We start from the raw sequence: 16727 nt of genomic DNA on the forward strand, positions 1-16727 counted from the left end.
CAAGCATAAAATTGGGGTACTCTACAATTTTAAACTCTCCCACTCTCCTTTGTTGCCTCCATTCCATATTCTCTTGTCGCTTTCAGAAATTTCCCCAACGCGATTGTAATGTCCAAAAATGGCATTTCTGTAAGGAGGTTAATGGCGTCAGCACGAGAGGTCAACTCATATTTTAAAAAAATTGGACGTAAGAAGACTTTCCGAATTGTTAAAATCCATGTACAATCAAACAGTATATGTAAAATAACATTTCTTACTCCTAGACCACATTTACAAGTTCCGTCCAGTTGGATCAGGGCCACTCTTATTTTTTTTTCAATCTTCCATGGATTTAGGCCCACCCGAACCTTCAGGATTTCATGTCTTAGCCATCTACTGGGCAGTAAATCCAGGTATGGGAACCGGGCCTCCTTTTCCCATTCATTCTTTACCCAATTCACCGATTTCTTTAGCCTCAGATAGTCCATGTCTTGTGATCTGGAGTATTCAAGCCCTTGGTCTCTAAGCATTTTTTTAGTGCAGACTATATTCCACAATGGTGGGGAGAGACTCAATTTCAAGTGCGCGGCTACCGTCTGGAGGCTTTTCTTCATGTCTCGTGCCCAGCGTAAGCTGCTTACTCGAATTTCCTCTCTACACCAAATTGAAACCTTCTCATTACCACCAATCTCCTGTCGGTTCCAAAATCTTATTAAAGACATTTGAGACTTTACCTCCCATGATGTCAATCCCAACTCCATTCTAATAGCTTGAATCAAGGAGCTATTTGGTAGGGACAGCAACATTTTCAGAATTTTACCTTCTTCCCGGTCCCATCCTCTTTTACCACTCAGGTAAAGCACCTCTGCTCCATAAAGCACATGTGGGGGGATCATAACCTCAAAAGCCTTTAAAAGCAGTCTGTGTGACATATCACCGTAATCTTTGTTACATTTTTTCAGACCACAGACCGATGAATAAGCCTGTGCCGTTTGTGCCTCCAAGTGGATATTCCACTTTAATGAGCTATTAAACCAAAGGCCTAAGTATTTATATTCACCTACTACGTCTAATTTATCCTGTCCTAAAAACCAATTAAAATCGTTTACCCTCTTTCCAAAACAGAGGATCTTTGTTTTCTCCATATTCACGGTTAAGAGCTTTTTATCACAGTACTTTTTGAACACATTTAGTTTCCTTTGGAGGCCCATTTCTGTTTGATCCAAGATCACAAGGTCATCAGCGTATAAGAGACATGACACTTTATTACTATTCATTCGTGGGCTCGCACTTTTTTCAACTTCCAAGGCCGCTGGGAGATCTGCCAAGAAGATTGAAAAAAGCAAGGGTGCCAAAACGCACCCTTGTCTCAAACCGTTCTTTACTGGAATTTTATGGGTTAATGAGCCCTTTGTGTCTCTAATGACCTGGGCCCAATTGCCCCTATGTAATTCTTTTAAGATGTTCAATATACCCTGTGGCATTCCATAGTTTTCTAGTACTTCCCAAAGGCTGTTTCGATCCACTGTGTCAAACGCTGCCCGGAAATCGACGAAACAGCAAAATAATTTGCCGTTTTGTTACATCGATTTCCTGGCCAATGCCCACAGTGTAAAACAATGATCTATCGTGGAGTGGCCTTCTTTGAAGCCACCTTGTTCGACCGGAATGATAGATCTGTGTTCCACCCAAGCTTTTAGCTTACTAAGGATTATTTTAGAGAATTTTTTTTCTCCTATATCCAATAGGTTGATTAGCCTGTAATTCTTCGGGGCATGTACATCCCCTTTCTTATGTAGCGCTCTTATTATGGCTCCCTTTCAGTTTGGGGGCATGGTCCCTTGGCCTAAGATTAAGGCAAACATTTTCGCGTAGAATTCCGCCCACCAAGTCTGGTTTGAATTTAATATCAGGTCTGGTAAATTGTCTGGTCCTGCAGCTCTGGTTAGATTCAGTGTCCTTATTATACTAAGGACATTTGTTTTTGAGCATTCTTGTTTTAGATCCTCTACTAGGCCTCGCCAGTCCTCAGATGCTTCATTTCCAGTCCCGCTCCCAGGGGCGTACAGTTGTTGTATATACTCTGCCCACGCCCCCTCTTCCACTACGCAAATCATCGGTGCAACCGAAGATCCCGTTGCTGAGTGGATTAACTTCCAGAACTACTGTGTGTTCTTAGCTTCGATTGCTTCCAATAATTTGCCCCAACACCTTTCTCTATAGGTCCTTTTAGCATTGCGGATTAGTGCGGTATATTCCCTCTTTATTTTTATTAGGTTTTCTGCCCTTGCTTGCACAAATTTTTTCCGTAGGCTCCGTTCTTCTCGCCTAACTTCTCTTTTCTTTAATAAGCACTCCTGGTTAAACCAGGTTCCTCGCATTGCTTGTGACCTTCCATTATTCTTATTGGCGCTTACATCATACCTTGATTCTACACTTATGCTTTTCACTACTTGCGTTATTTTCTCAACATACCAAGGTAAATTTTGGCCGCACACGCGACCTAGTTGCACCTTTTGTTGCAGACTAGTTAACCTCTCGATATATTTTTCAGTTAACCGAGTGGTTATCCGCTTTGGATAGTCCATCTCTTGGGGGATAACTATATCACATGCTAAATGTTGGGCGATTACAAGCTCTAATTTTAACATTTTATGATCACTACATTCCGCAGGGTCAATCCTAAAATCTTTTATCAACTCAAAATTCCAAGCCAACATAAAAATATTATCTATCGGGCAATTTTGTGTCCCATATTTAAAAGTTTTCTTTGCAGGACAATCCTGAGTTGTCCTCCCATTTAGACAAAATAAACTTTTTGTCGCTAAGAAGTTGCCCAGGTTGGCCGCATCAGTCTGTATTTTAATTTCCAGAAATTCTGCTTTTTTTACTTCACAAGCCTCTAAAATTTCTGTATACCACTGATCTGACAATTTTGGGTTTAATTTGTGATTAAAATCTCCCAGTAACAACATCAAATCATTTCCATACTTATCACACAGTGTATCCATATCATTCTTAAAATATAACAGTTCGTCCCCATATTCCTTCCGTGAACTCCACTGCATATACACATTTAGGATCAGCATATTTTCATATTTTTTATCAGCAAATGATGTTTGTATTCTACAAGCCAAGAGCCACTTAGACGTCACGGGTATCTGAAAAACCGTAGTTAGTAAACATGTTGAAATCAAAGTCAGCAAGCCACCGGCCGGGTGGCCAGAGGTAGATTTTTCTGCTTGACGGTAAATTTGTTTAAACCCTTCCACAACCAGAGGTTCACCACAGAGCCAGGTCTCTTGAATACAAATGATTTCACACTTTTTTGCAAGTTCTTTCAGAGCTTCCTGTTTTACTTGGGTACCCATCCCATTTATATTCCAAGAGACCATATATGTACTCCGTGGCTGCCCTCTTACCTATTCTACATCGCTTAGGGAATCATTTATTTCAGATTCCTCCCTATAGCTTTGTGAGGGGCCTGCCGGGCTTTCGATATTGCTCCAATTTTTCCAGGACTCTACTAGGTCCGAATTATTTATCACTATATTGAAGTTTTCCCGCCCTTGTTCCGTTTCTCTTCCTGGTAGCTTCACTTGTCTCTTACCTAGACCTGCATGGTACTTTAAGAAAGATCTCTGCTGAGGCACCATCAGGCCTTGTACTAACTCTTCTTTGGGCACTAGTCTAATCCCCTCTTTTTGGATCTCCTGCTCTGCATTTATTATTGCCGTTAAGGCCAGAGCAGAATAGAACTGTACCTTAGTAACCTCCTTACCATCACTATTTACCTGGAATCCCACCTGTTTCAAGTCTTCTGTGCCTATGCTTTTTAGATTTGGGCAGTGCGCAAATATGTTAAGAAGGTGGGACCTATTTAGATAAGCGCTCTTTTTTGCTTTTTTCCCACCCCTTCCCAATATTACTTGTTCAAAGTAAAGTGACTTGTTCTCTTTATCCATCTCTTCTCCAGACTTAACCTCCCCCTGATGTGGTTCTATGTTAATACTGTGACCCTCCTCCATGCTATGTTCCCATTATACCTTCTTTTTAGCTGGGACCTTCCGGGCGGGTGCACTCACTTGCTCAGGGGCCACCTGTCTTATATTTTTTATCACCTTTTCCTGGTGGGTTTGCTTCTTACAACTGCTTTCCCCTTTTTCTGGCCTACTGCCCCAATTCTCTGGTCTTATTCTAATTAATCTGGAATCTCTCACCATTTTATGAGGCTGGGACTTAGTATCTTGTACTACTGCTTCTGTTAACTCATTCCTTTCTTCATCATTTTTGTCGCTCTTTTGCTCATCTTTCCTTTCACACCTCTTCTTACCACTCTTACTCTTTTTGAGAGGCCATAGTTCCTAAGTTCGTCTATTCTTTTTACCAGCATTGGCCATCTTGACACATAGACTTGTTTTTCCCCCGAATGGGCTATATCAGCTTGACTTGCAGATAGGAGATTAGTAATTCCACCTTCCTCTTCCCCTTCCCTCCCTTGACCCGTAACCACCGGATCTACGACGGGTCTTAACATTGAGGGCATTTGATCCCTGATACCATGTAATTCTCCCTCAATTTTAGACAGGTGCATTTTTTGGCTTTTCAGAATATCATGGTTTAGCATTGTTACTTCTAACAGTCCTTGCAACGATTTCTGCACCATTAACATCAGTTCCAAGATTGAGGCCGCTGGTGTTTCTGACGACTCCAAGTTTATCTCAGAGGGCTGGTTTTCGCCATTTATGTCGCCATTTTTGTCCAGACCTACAAGGTCGTTGTTTCTTGATAATACCAGCTTTTCTGGTCCATCAAAACTTTCATCTGGGTTTGGGGTTTTTTCATCACTGTGCCTCGAGCCCAGTCTAATTACCTCCTCCGGCGTCTGTCGTAACAATCGCAGAGAAGAAGAAAGTTGCGGTGACATTATTGTCCCCTTTTGGCCTAGCAGAGACTGTACCGATCGGTTGAACAGGTCTATTGAATTTACTAAACAGTCATCGAAGATCAAGGACGTGCCCCCTTTCCATGAATCCTCCTCTTCTTCTGTAGCCATGGCTTTAGCTGCTGAAATTATTTTTTTGACCGGCTGACTGACTGGGGGACTGATTTCAGGAGTGTATAATTGTTAATAATATTCTGCAAAGCAAGCTTCTATTTCAGTGTCATGGAGCAGTTAGGTACCTACGGTGTTACTAATAGATTTAAGCTTTTTCAGTAGATAATGCATTAAATTGTATCTTGGCTGAAATCAATGCTTCCAGGTCAACTTTCCTATTTTTGGATGCATAGTAAGTATGCGCGAGGTGCTTGATATTTGCTAATATAGCAATGAATTCTTTTTCATTTAGGTTCTTTCCAGAGGAGACATAGTTTATTATAAAGCCCCTAGATGCTGCCTTAAAAGCTTCCCTTACGGAATGAGAGGGAGTGTCTGCTTTATCATACTGTTAGAAAAATTATGATACAAAGATTCATAAGAAGTAAGAAAACATTTATATGAGAGTAAGGATTTGTTAAACCTCCGCTGCGACTTGTGATTCTGGTCACTGAGAATTTCAAGATTTGTTGAAATGGGAGGATGGTCTAAGATCAAAATTGACCCAATCTCCGAATTGGTCACGGGCTGAAGCAAATTCTTACTAAAGAAAATATAATCAATCCTGGTTTTAGAATGATGAGGAGCAGAGTAAAAGGAATATTCATTGAGATCTGGAGTGAAAATTCTCTAGGGGTCAGACAGGGGGTGCTGAGATATGCTTGGTTGAAAAGCTTTATGAGTTTTGTGAGGGGAAAACTTAGTAGAAAAGTAACAGCCAAGAAATCTATCTTAAACCTGATTGCAGTCTCCACCTAGTATAAAATGTGTGTGTGCAGATCTAAACTTGTGTCCTATGTCCACCTGAATAGTGTTCCTCTCCTCTACACCAAGAATATCTATGTAGGTCACTTGTCATCCTATGTTGACCATGGGACAAGACAAACAAGCTGTTTTTGATTTGAGACATTTGCTGTTCTATCATGTTGCTTACCATATATCAATGTACACGGGTGAACTATCAAGTCATTCACATACAGTCATGTTTTGTCATGTTTCTAATTGCAGGAAGCCTTGTTTTAATTATATTGCTCACCGATTAACCTGTAAAACTCTAGGGTGCTCATTTATGAGCTTGTGACGCAGTGCAGTGCAGCAAGATACCTTGCTGCACTGCACTGCCTGAGAGAGAAAGGGCAGGAATGTGCTGTATTTAAGGCAATAAGGAGCATTCCTGTCCTTTCCCTGCACTGACACCTTTTTGGTGCCTAGCATCAATGCAGGCACTCTTGCATCATGGTTTAAGGATGCCTGTGTTGCATTTGGATTGTTTTTGCATAGGAAGGGACATCAATATACTGCACAAAAATAATCCTGGGAGGCATATTTCTCTTTCTATGTGTGCTCCAGAATGTAGCACACGTACAACAAGGAAGAAACGAGGAGAAATAGATATATTTCTCCCTGTTACGCCTCCCCATGGAATGTGTAAGATTTTGGCACATCCCCAGGTTTACAAGTTCATGGTAACACCCATGCACACACCCAAAGAACGCCTTCCCAGGGCAGAGTAACACAGTGCAGTGCTTTGCACTGCGTTACTCCGGACTTTTGAAGCCACTCAGACCGTGCAAAGTGGCTGTAGGTAGCTTCAAAAATCAGACTTAGAGATGTTTGCGTCACACATGTACCACGTTGCAAGGTGCAAACGTGATGCAACCCTCTCATAAATAAGCCCCATTTGTTTATACAGGCCTCATCTCACGGGGAACCAGGTGACATAGTGAGTATAAAAAAGGTGTATTCTGGTATCACCTGAGAAAAGTGCTTTTTTCCCCTTTACATACCACAACAGATCACCTAAGCGTGCTATATTGTACCATAATGAGGGCCAAAGCATCTCAGCAATTTGAAAACCATGTACCGACTAATAAAAAGACCACGATTTCACATACTTTACGGGGCAGACTTTACAGGGCTAATTATCAGTGCAGTGCACTGTGGTGTAGGTAGGTACCGAATCATGGAAATTCACTGCTCAGATAAAACAGGCATCTCAATACCATTTGAAAATGAAACTAGAAATATTGGTGTTTCATAGAGCCACAGGGGACGAGGGAAAATCTTTGAATTCCGCTGGTCCTGCATCTCCCCACTGTGTTCTATGACAAAAATCCCAGCAGGCTAGGAAGCCTTCATTTAAAATTCCCTTTCAAACGCATGGCTGTGATGTCCTCATTTCCTGCAGGAGACCTAAAAGCATGCCTCCCCCATACCCACCCGCCCCCAACTCTTTCCATGCCTGGAAAATGATATCACTTCAACACGGGTTCATTTGAAGGAAACAGAGTAGCCACCAGGTTTGCACTTGTGAAGTAAAATAAAAGACAGTAAGTAGTTGTGCTTTCTGTATTGTTGCCCCTTTCATTTCATGTCAAACGCTGATGTGTTTGAGAGAATTCAGCAAACTAAATCAAAACGTCTGATTTTTTTTCCAGGTAAAGATCATGCGTAAAAGTTTTTAACAAAATCCCACCTAGATCTAGAGCAATATACTAAGTTATGGAAAATGTAAAGTCCCACAAAATTTCACAATACAAAAAACCATTGTGAATACGTCTCAGAAAATGTTATGTAAACAAATGGATAAACCCCGAAAGGTCTGATGAACATTGTAACTTCTAAAATGCACAAGAATCTCCAAAGACATATTGCAGTGCACAAAATGACCCTATCATCCTATTGGAATGCATAGAAGGTGTATCTATCATTCTCTAAGAAATGCAGCACGTGGTGTACATTAAAAATACAGTCTAAATTGAGTAAAATATGTAAACTGATAATTACACGCCTTTCCCTCAAATCAGATATTGGCAAAGGGTTTGGGAGTCGTTCTATGCAGAGATATGTAGCGTGAAATTAGGCAATGTGTCAGGTGTTCAGTAGTGTTAAGACGTATTTTTGAACATCAAAATTCCGAAGTGTCTTGAATTTTCGCTAAATGTCTTTCCCTGATGAATAAGCTTGAAAGTCTCTTGAAAGTGGTCGGAAATGGCTTACATTTTATTTGATGGATGAGTGACAAGCTGCGAATGTTGCACCATGGAAATACCCTTTTAGTGAATTTTCAATTGTTTGTATATAAAACCGTATGAAAATATGATATCGCATTGAAGTATTTATTTAGTGCTTGCTATCCCTATCTGGGGCGCTGAAGCGCTTGCCTGCAAGAGCAACATGCTACACTGTGTAGGGGGTTAGGTATGGAGGGGGGTTTTGTTTTGATCCTATATAGGAACCCCCACATGCATCAAGCATTTTTGGAGTCGCAAACGGTGCGATTCCTTAAAATCGTCCGTTTGCGATTCCAAAAGTACTTTTTGGGATGCATGAAGCAATTTTAGAATTCGTAGCATTTTTGCGAGTTCTAAAATTGCGGTTGCTTTTAAGAAGTCGCAGATGTGCGATTTCTTAAAAGCAATGCATCATTAATTTTAAAAGTGCAAAATCGCAATTAGGGTGTCAAATTTACCGAGTGGTTGAACCACTCGGTAAATTTGGAAAAAGTGTTTTAAATGCTGAAAATGTTTTTTTTTCAACATTCATGTTTCACACACACACATGTCCTTAGGACATGTGTGTGTGAAACATGATGCGAAAAATACATTTCAGGGGTGCATGGGGGGGTCCTTTGGACCCCCCCCTGCACCCATGAAATTTTCAAAGTGCCACTCGCAATTTGCTACTGCCTTCCCATTGACTCCTATGGGCCTTTTGGCCCATAGGAATCAATGGGAATTGCGAAAATGTACTTAAGAATTCGGTATTTATTTGGGATTCGGTAAAAATTGCGATTTTTACCGAATCACAAATGAATACCGAAAATAATGATGCATAGCATTTTGCACTTCTTAATTTGCGATTCCTTATTTTTCGCAAATTAAGAAGTGCAAAATGTCACAATGATGCATGTGGGGGGAAGTGTTTCCATGACGTGCCTGATGATCACCGAGGTGCATTTATGATGTAATAGATCACAGCGCTTAACACTGTGATGGACGATCAAGAGTTAGAAATAGGTGCCCAGTTTATGGTTTTAGTAAGATGGCAGCTTTGAGCACCTCTCCAGGCCCCAGGCCCCTTTGGGATATTTTTGTGATCATACTCCTCTTGACTGGTTATTGCACTGTGTTGTCCTTTCATAAGATATTTTGTTTAAAGTGTATGGTCCTTAATTGAATAATGTAAATATGCTATTGCCCCAGGCTATCTCATGTAGGGCCACATGTATCAACATCCCCTTTTGCGATTCCTTAATAGCGATTTTTAAGGAATCGCTATTTAGAAATCGCAAAATGGTATGTATCAAGAAATTAGCTACTTTTTAGCGATTCCTTAAAATTCCTTAATTGCGATAAGCAAATTGCTAATCGCAATTAAGGAATAATTTCCCATTCATTTCTATGGGCCAGGAGGCCCATAGGAATGAAGGGGAAATTTGCGATTCGCAATTTGCTAATCACAAATTGTGAATATTTTCAAGGGTGCAGGGGTGTCCAAAGGACACCCTGTTGCACCCCTGAAATCTGCATGGCTGCACATGTGGCGCACATACATGCCCTAAGGGCATGTCTGTGCGTCACATGGCGCTTTGAAAAATGAAAAAAAAATATTTTGAAAGGAATTCGCAACTTACCACCAACTAGAAGTTGGTGGTAATTTGCGATTCCTTAAGGCCAATTTGCGAAATTTTTTGGCTTCTCACATTGCATTTAAGGAATCGCAGAATTTGCGATTCCTTAAATGCAATCGCAAAATAAGGAATTGCAAAATTTGCGAATCCTTATTTTGCTAGCAAATTCCCTTGATTCATACTATTAGGCCAAATTGCATTCGCAAACGCCGAAATTCTGTGAATTTCGGCGTTTGCGAAGTCAATTTGGCTTCATACATATGGCCCCAAGTCAGAATCATGTAAATCTGTTGTGTTACCCCAAGTATTACACATTTAACAGTTTCGTATTCCTCTCCACCATGGATATGGATATCCCTACAGCAAACATCGCAAGCTAAATAAGTGCAATAAATAACAGGGTCGATATTTACATCTGGTACCCCACAATAATTAAGACCAAATACAGTTGTCGTGCATACACTCATATCCCATTGCGTATGTGCCCAACTACTCTCACTGCCTGGTTTTGCCCAGGGAGGTCAAGGTAGGTTCCAGTGGTGGTTGCTGATGTAATAAATAGGAGAGATGCAAAAAGTCTATTTACAGAAAAAAATATAAGTTTCACTTACCTTACACTGCATGTCCTCGATGTTTTCCAGCACATCCTCGATGTTACTGGCTCCAGGCTGAGCACGAGGTCCCACAGCCAACTCCCTTATCCAATCAATGTGCTGATCTCATACTGTTAAGCAGCATGAGTGAAGCAGCTGGATTGGCTGGTGCGGGCTGGCTCTTCACTTCAAAAAGCATTGGAGTCCTGTGCCTGGTCTCAAACCCAGCTGTCCAAGACAGCGGGGTTACAGAGGTTTGATGTGCGCATGCCGGTCTGGCCATAGCTAGGTAACCATCGAAACCATAAAGGAACTTCAAACTGAAATGGTCACTCCTCACTGCTGCCAATCAGCAGCAGTGACGTGCAGGCCCCGCCCCTTACTGCTTTTGCTAGCAGAGAGTAAAAAATAAAATGGCAATAAAATCACTTTATTACCATTTTATTTTCACGCGTTCTGGGCAGCAGTGTGGGGTGTGACGCTCCTCTGCTCCTATGGAGAAACCGCTACTGGTCGGTTCAGTAGGGCTGAATCCACACCAGGTTTTCAGGCTATCTAAATAGAATACATTTTCATACAGTGCATCTAAATGGAAATCTTTTACATAACCCATGGTTATTCTGTAACCATCGCATTTATCTGGCTCTTCGGAACCTGTTTTGGACACCATTGCTTTAAAATCTTTTGATGACAGCACTCTAGAAGTTGCTGCAGGGCTTGGGCATTACATATACAACCAAAGCTACTTCAGTAGAATTGTGTTTCGAACACGAAACGATCAGGGATGCAAGGTAAATATATCTTGTAGATAATATTATTGTATACTTATCATGAAATATGAACGTTTTTAGGTTGGCTCGATTTTAATAAACTTGAAGACTGATCTAAAAATTAACGATTTAAAATTATTAATTTGCAGACACACTTTTACTCAGAAAATTCCAGTGATTTAAATGCAGCAGAAAAATATATTACTTCCTGGTCATCTGAGAGGCAGACAGCAACTGCGCAAGAATCAGGGCACCAGGAAAGAAGCATCGAGGGGCATATTTACAAGGGAATGGCAGAGCATGGCGTTAAGCACAAAATGCTAACGCCACGCTCTGCCATTTCAAAAACGAAGGGATGAGCCGTATTTACAAAGATGCGGTACATCATTACATTTTCCCTAGCACTGGTGCTAAATTGAGCTGCCTAGCGCCAACTCAGGCACCCTTGCAGCATAGTGCAAGGGTGCCTGCATTGAAGGAATGATTGTTTATGTACAGGAAGGTGTCTCTTCCTGCACATAAACAATCACAAACGGCGATTTGAAACTTCTGTGTGTGAGCAGCACACACAGAAGTTGCAAGTTGTCATTTTTTTAATGATTGTTTATGTACAAGAAGGAACACCTTCCTGCACTTAAACTATTATTCATGGCAATTTGCTGTTTCTATATATGCTGCAGAATGCAGCACACATAGAAACAGCAAAAACGAGAAGAAATAAAGCTTTCTTCTCATTTCGCCATGTTAAGATCAGGTTTTCCTTGGTCTTAATTTTGGCGCAGCCTCCTATTTACGCCACCCTTGTCAATAGGGGACAGCATCAAAATCAATGGGTGTTGAGGCTGAACGCCCACTGCAACACCCTGTGCCCACCCCTTTGACACTAAGTATAGTGTGAAAGGATGCCTTATTTACAAGGTGGCGTTAAGCCACACTAAGTGGCTTAACGTCGCCTTGTATATAAGGCAAAGCCCCTATCGCCAAAGAAAAGTCATTAAAAGTGACGTTACTGTGGCGATAGGAGCTTGTAATTATGCCCCAGAGTTTGCAGATTTTCACTAAAGACTGTCTACTTCTCATCTTCATTAACACCAAGCAAAGGGTCTCAGTGCCATCATATTCCCAAGGCAGTGTGATTTCTGTCATGACTCTCTGCATCTAACATGTAAGATTTACATTGTTCGAGTCTTGCATGTGGGATGTCCAAACTGCTATTTTACTGCTTATTGATTGTTAGAAGGCCCACTGTAGAATCAAATTGACACTATGCACGTGGGCAGAGCAGAAACAAAAACTGATGAGAATTATTGAATTATAACATATATTAATCTCTGGCTCAGGGCACTTGCTTCTAAAAAGAAAGTTGCTGACATGACACGCTTACGAAGGAGAGCAATTTGACAAGTAATCCAATTCCTAGAGGCTCAGTTCTATGGTCTTGGGACCATTGCAAACATCTCAAACCCCACTCCACCTTAATTTTGCAATTCGGATTTTGGATTAGACAGATATTACTAGACATTAACAACAATCCAGACTTATAAGGATTACGTTTTCCCTGAAGGAGGGTGGGGCTGAACCATGTCGAAATCTGAACGTCAGAGGTGCTAGGTCAAAGGTCGCTCTCTTGGTCACAGCGATCCAATACAATTTGTAAGTGCATTGGAAGATGTGATTGTATTTATTGCCCTTCAATTTGAAAGGGGGGGCTTCAGTGTTTGGAGCATGTTGGCATCACAGCACTTGGTAGGCTGGCAGGCTACTGATGGCCATGTGCGTGGTCCAGTTCAGCATTGTTCACAATTCGCTCCTCTCCATCTTGATGCCCCCATTTGGTTCAGGGGATGATGTAGCTGATCTGACATAGGCAACACACCGAGACTTGTACCACTGTGTGGGCACCGAAGCTCAGTTCTGCATCCTAAATAAGTGGCAGATTGTGTGTGTTGTTGGGGATAAAAGAGGAAAAAAACAAAACGAGTTTATGGTGAAATATTATCAATTTTGGTGTAAAAGGTGTTAAGCGGCTAACAATAGGGCCCATTTGTTTTAGGCTGCCGTACCTCATTCAGGCATCCAACTATTGCATCTGCTCAGATAGAATAAAAAGGCATACTGGGGGCCACAGACAGTGGGTGTTTGGGGGCAGCCGATCAAACTGAGGTGTGCCCCCCAGGGAGATTGAGATAATGGGCCAGCTCTGGCTACATTGTGCTTCATTGGGCTATCATGGGCTATATACCAGTGGGCTATCAGCCCAATATAAATGTGGCCATGTTAGAGATGTAGGCCTCATTTTGGTAGGTGACACAGTTGCCATTTAAGCAGCAATTCAATTTCAGCAAATTTAGTGAATTTCCAGTTTTGCAGAGTAATTTAAAGGAATCTAGTGTTTGGGATGGAAGATGTTAGGGTGCCAGAAGCCATGCTCCTGCTTGTGGAGGTAGGGCGCATGGACCTACTAACACTAGGCATGTGTAGAGGTGTGCCTGGCACAGCGTGCAACAAGCGGTGTCGTGGCGGCGATATTGGCCTGCTCTACCCCACGTCATGGGAGTAATGTGGAGGTGCGGCCTAAGGTAAGCTCCAAGGGTCACTCAATGGGGAAGAGAGAGGCCTCAGGGTGCACATGAGCTTGGCGTGCCATGACAGGCACAGCCCGGTGGCCCGCACTTGGATTTATAGCCAGGAAGAGGGCGGGGCTTGGGTGTGGACAGTAGTACCGGTTGAGGCCTCGCAATTGAAAGAGTGAGGGGGCACAGGAGGCAATACCTGTGCCCCACGGGGACCCAGGAGAAGTGTGTCATTGTGGAGGTAAAAGGCGGGAGGGTGTAGGGATAGCTGAGAAGAAATGGGGGGGCTGGGAACAGGACATGAGCATGCAGAGAAGGTACAGGGAGACAGTAGTTTTGGCATAATGCCCTGTACACAGAAGGAAAGGACTGTAAGCAAGGGGCAGACGAGTAGTCATGGAGGCCAGGACACCATCACACAGAGGGAGGGAGATTCAGAAAGAAACATAGGGCCAATGCTGGAGAGGGTAAGAACAGGGGGGTGGGAGAGGGGCTGGCAAGGCTGGGGTAGCAAGGAAGTGGCCCCTGTTTCGCTGTCAACCGTGGAATGATTGGAGAGTGCTCCCTTGGCACTGCAGTCATGGTGGTCTGAGGAGGGCGGGTGGTTTAAGGTGGCTGCCCTGGTTTCATGCTTACAGCCAGGAGGGGAGGCCTCCGGGATGGCAAAGGGAGATACCCAGGGCCTCGTGGGGGCCCTGCAACAGCATTGGTAGTGGCAATAATGGAGTGGATCGACGAGGAGGAGCAGGATGAAGAGGATACGGGAGGTTTGAGGAGATAGAGCGGCAGAGAGTTGACATGAGGCCACCTTCCAGGATGTATACACAATAGAGTACTGATAAAGGTGTGATACTGGCGCAGCTAGGGTTCACTCGGCAAGAGTGGGTAGGGTTAGGGCAGAGGTGATTTCTGCAGCAGGCACAGGAAGGTGAGGTAGGTGTAGTAGGTAGGCAGGGACACAACAGTAGGGGGGTTGGCTTTGGGCGCCAGAACGGGGTGACGATCAGGTAGATAGGTACACTAACTGAGGCACGCCGGACCTTCCTTTTATTTTTCAGGATCAGCATCACAGCGGATATGTGTACTCGAGAGCTCTTTATGCAGCTAACTGACCCTGAGGGGATGAGATGGCAGGGTCTCACCTGGCTAGCCAGATGCCAACGTGGGACAGCTACAACACTGCCACATGAAGGTCCGGTATGGCCCCGGCAGTTCATCAACCTGGATGGTGCAATGGGGCCGGCCAAAGTACTCTCAATTTTGGGTATAGACTTGGACTCAGTGTCTATGGAGGCATGCCTCATGGTTGACAAGAAAGTACAGATGCACCTTTTGCTAGACGCGATGTTGGAAAAACCCAAGGTGACATTCAAGGAAGTGCAGTACATGATAGGGCACTTACATTTTGCTTGTCAGATAGTCAGGATGAGCGTCTGGCCATGTCCTTAGCTGGACTGTCATTGCCTCATTACCACATTCGATTGTCTGTGGGAGCGAGTGAGAGAGGACCTGCATATGTGGTGTAGGCACTTGAATGATTTTAATGGCTTTCCAGTGGTAACCCAAAAGGAATGTGACTGGGACATGCAGATATATTCCGACGCATCTGGGAGCTTCAGTTTTGGGTTGTTTTGGTAGGGCATGTGTTCTGCAGAGGATTGAGCTGTGACGTGTAAGCATGGGGGTAAGAGCATTACTTTCTTTGAATTCTTCCCTCTTGTGGTAGCAGTTTGCAAGGAATGATCCGGTCCTTAAGCAGCTGTGCGTCTTCATGATGGGTTATTTGAGACAGATGTAGCCCTCAAGATGTGACATGTGTTTGGGTGAGCAATGAGATTGCATATGCTCTGTCTCATTCATAGTGGGAGAGGTTCCATGGGCTGACCACGGAGGCAGACAAGGACAAGACACCTGTGCCCGGCGACAAGTAAAACTTAGGAGAGAAAGGATGCTTCAGTTGCTGGTAGGGTCTTTGGCAGAATCCACCAGGCAATCGTATTCATAGGCTTGGCAGGAGTTTTTAGCGGTGGCAAAATGGAGTTCAGAGTGTTGGAGTAGGGAAGAAAACATAGTATACTTCATCCTTACATTGATTGACAAAGGTTTGTCTAAAGTTACAATAGTGGAAAACTGGCTGGAATTGCCTTCATGGGCAAGCTCTTCTGTGGATATTTGCCATTGGCCAGAAAGCTGGGAAGGAGGATGCTGGGGGGTGAGTGAAGGAAAAGGGTTGCCGGCCATGGGTGAGGAGGATGTTATCAAGGCATTTGCATGGCAAGGTTTTGAGTATGTTGCCAACGTTATACAATGGGGAAGAGGATATAGTTTTCAACTCTGATGTCATGAATGTTTTATGAGGCCTTCAGGATCTCCACACTACTGGGGAAAGAAGGGGTCCCCAGGTTGGACTGGGCGGACATGGGAGGTATGAGTGGCACTATTGAATTGCACATACGTCAATCTAAGACAGATCAAAGGGTCATGGGGAAGACGGGTTTGTTACTGGCAATCCCAGTTATGGGTATGTGCCCAGTATGTTGGGGCACCATGTTGAGGGCGATTAGTGGGGCCTCTAAGGGATTGGTTTTCACCTCGTTAATGAGGCACAGGTGACTTCTTACATGCTGTTGGAGGTACTGCAGGAGGCGTATTTGAGTCTTGGTGAACCTCTGGGGGATTATGGAACACATTCTTTCAGGATTGGTGTGGCAACGGATGCAGCTCAGCAGAGCTGGGGTTGGATCATGCAGTTGGGGCGTTGGTCATTGGAGTGCTTTTGTCGGTATGTGCGCTTGGAGAAAAGGGGTGGTGTATGACGTGTGACATTTCGGTTGTACCTCACATATGTTATTCTTTTCAGGTGCAGTTGCTGGGCCAGAGGCAATTGATTTGTCATTATGGATTGTAGGACATTCCTTTATTAAGCGGGCAGAAAGGCACAAAATCCAGAAAGGACAAGGCGCTAATCTCAGGCTTGACGAACGCTTCTTTAAAGTGACTTGGCAAGGGAAAGGTGGCGTGAGATGGGGGAGCTGTTACAATGCTGGTATACATTATTGAAGAGTCTTAGATGTCCAGATG

Source organism: Lissotriton helveticus, chromosome 4_1 (genome assembly GCF_964261635.1).
Source record: "Lissotriton helveticus chromosome 4_1, aLisHel1.1, whole genome shotgun sequence".
Lineage (NCBI taxonomy): Eukaryota > Metazoa > Chordata > Amphibia > Caudata > Salamandridae > Lissotriton > Lissotriton helveticus.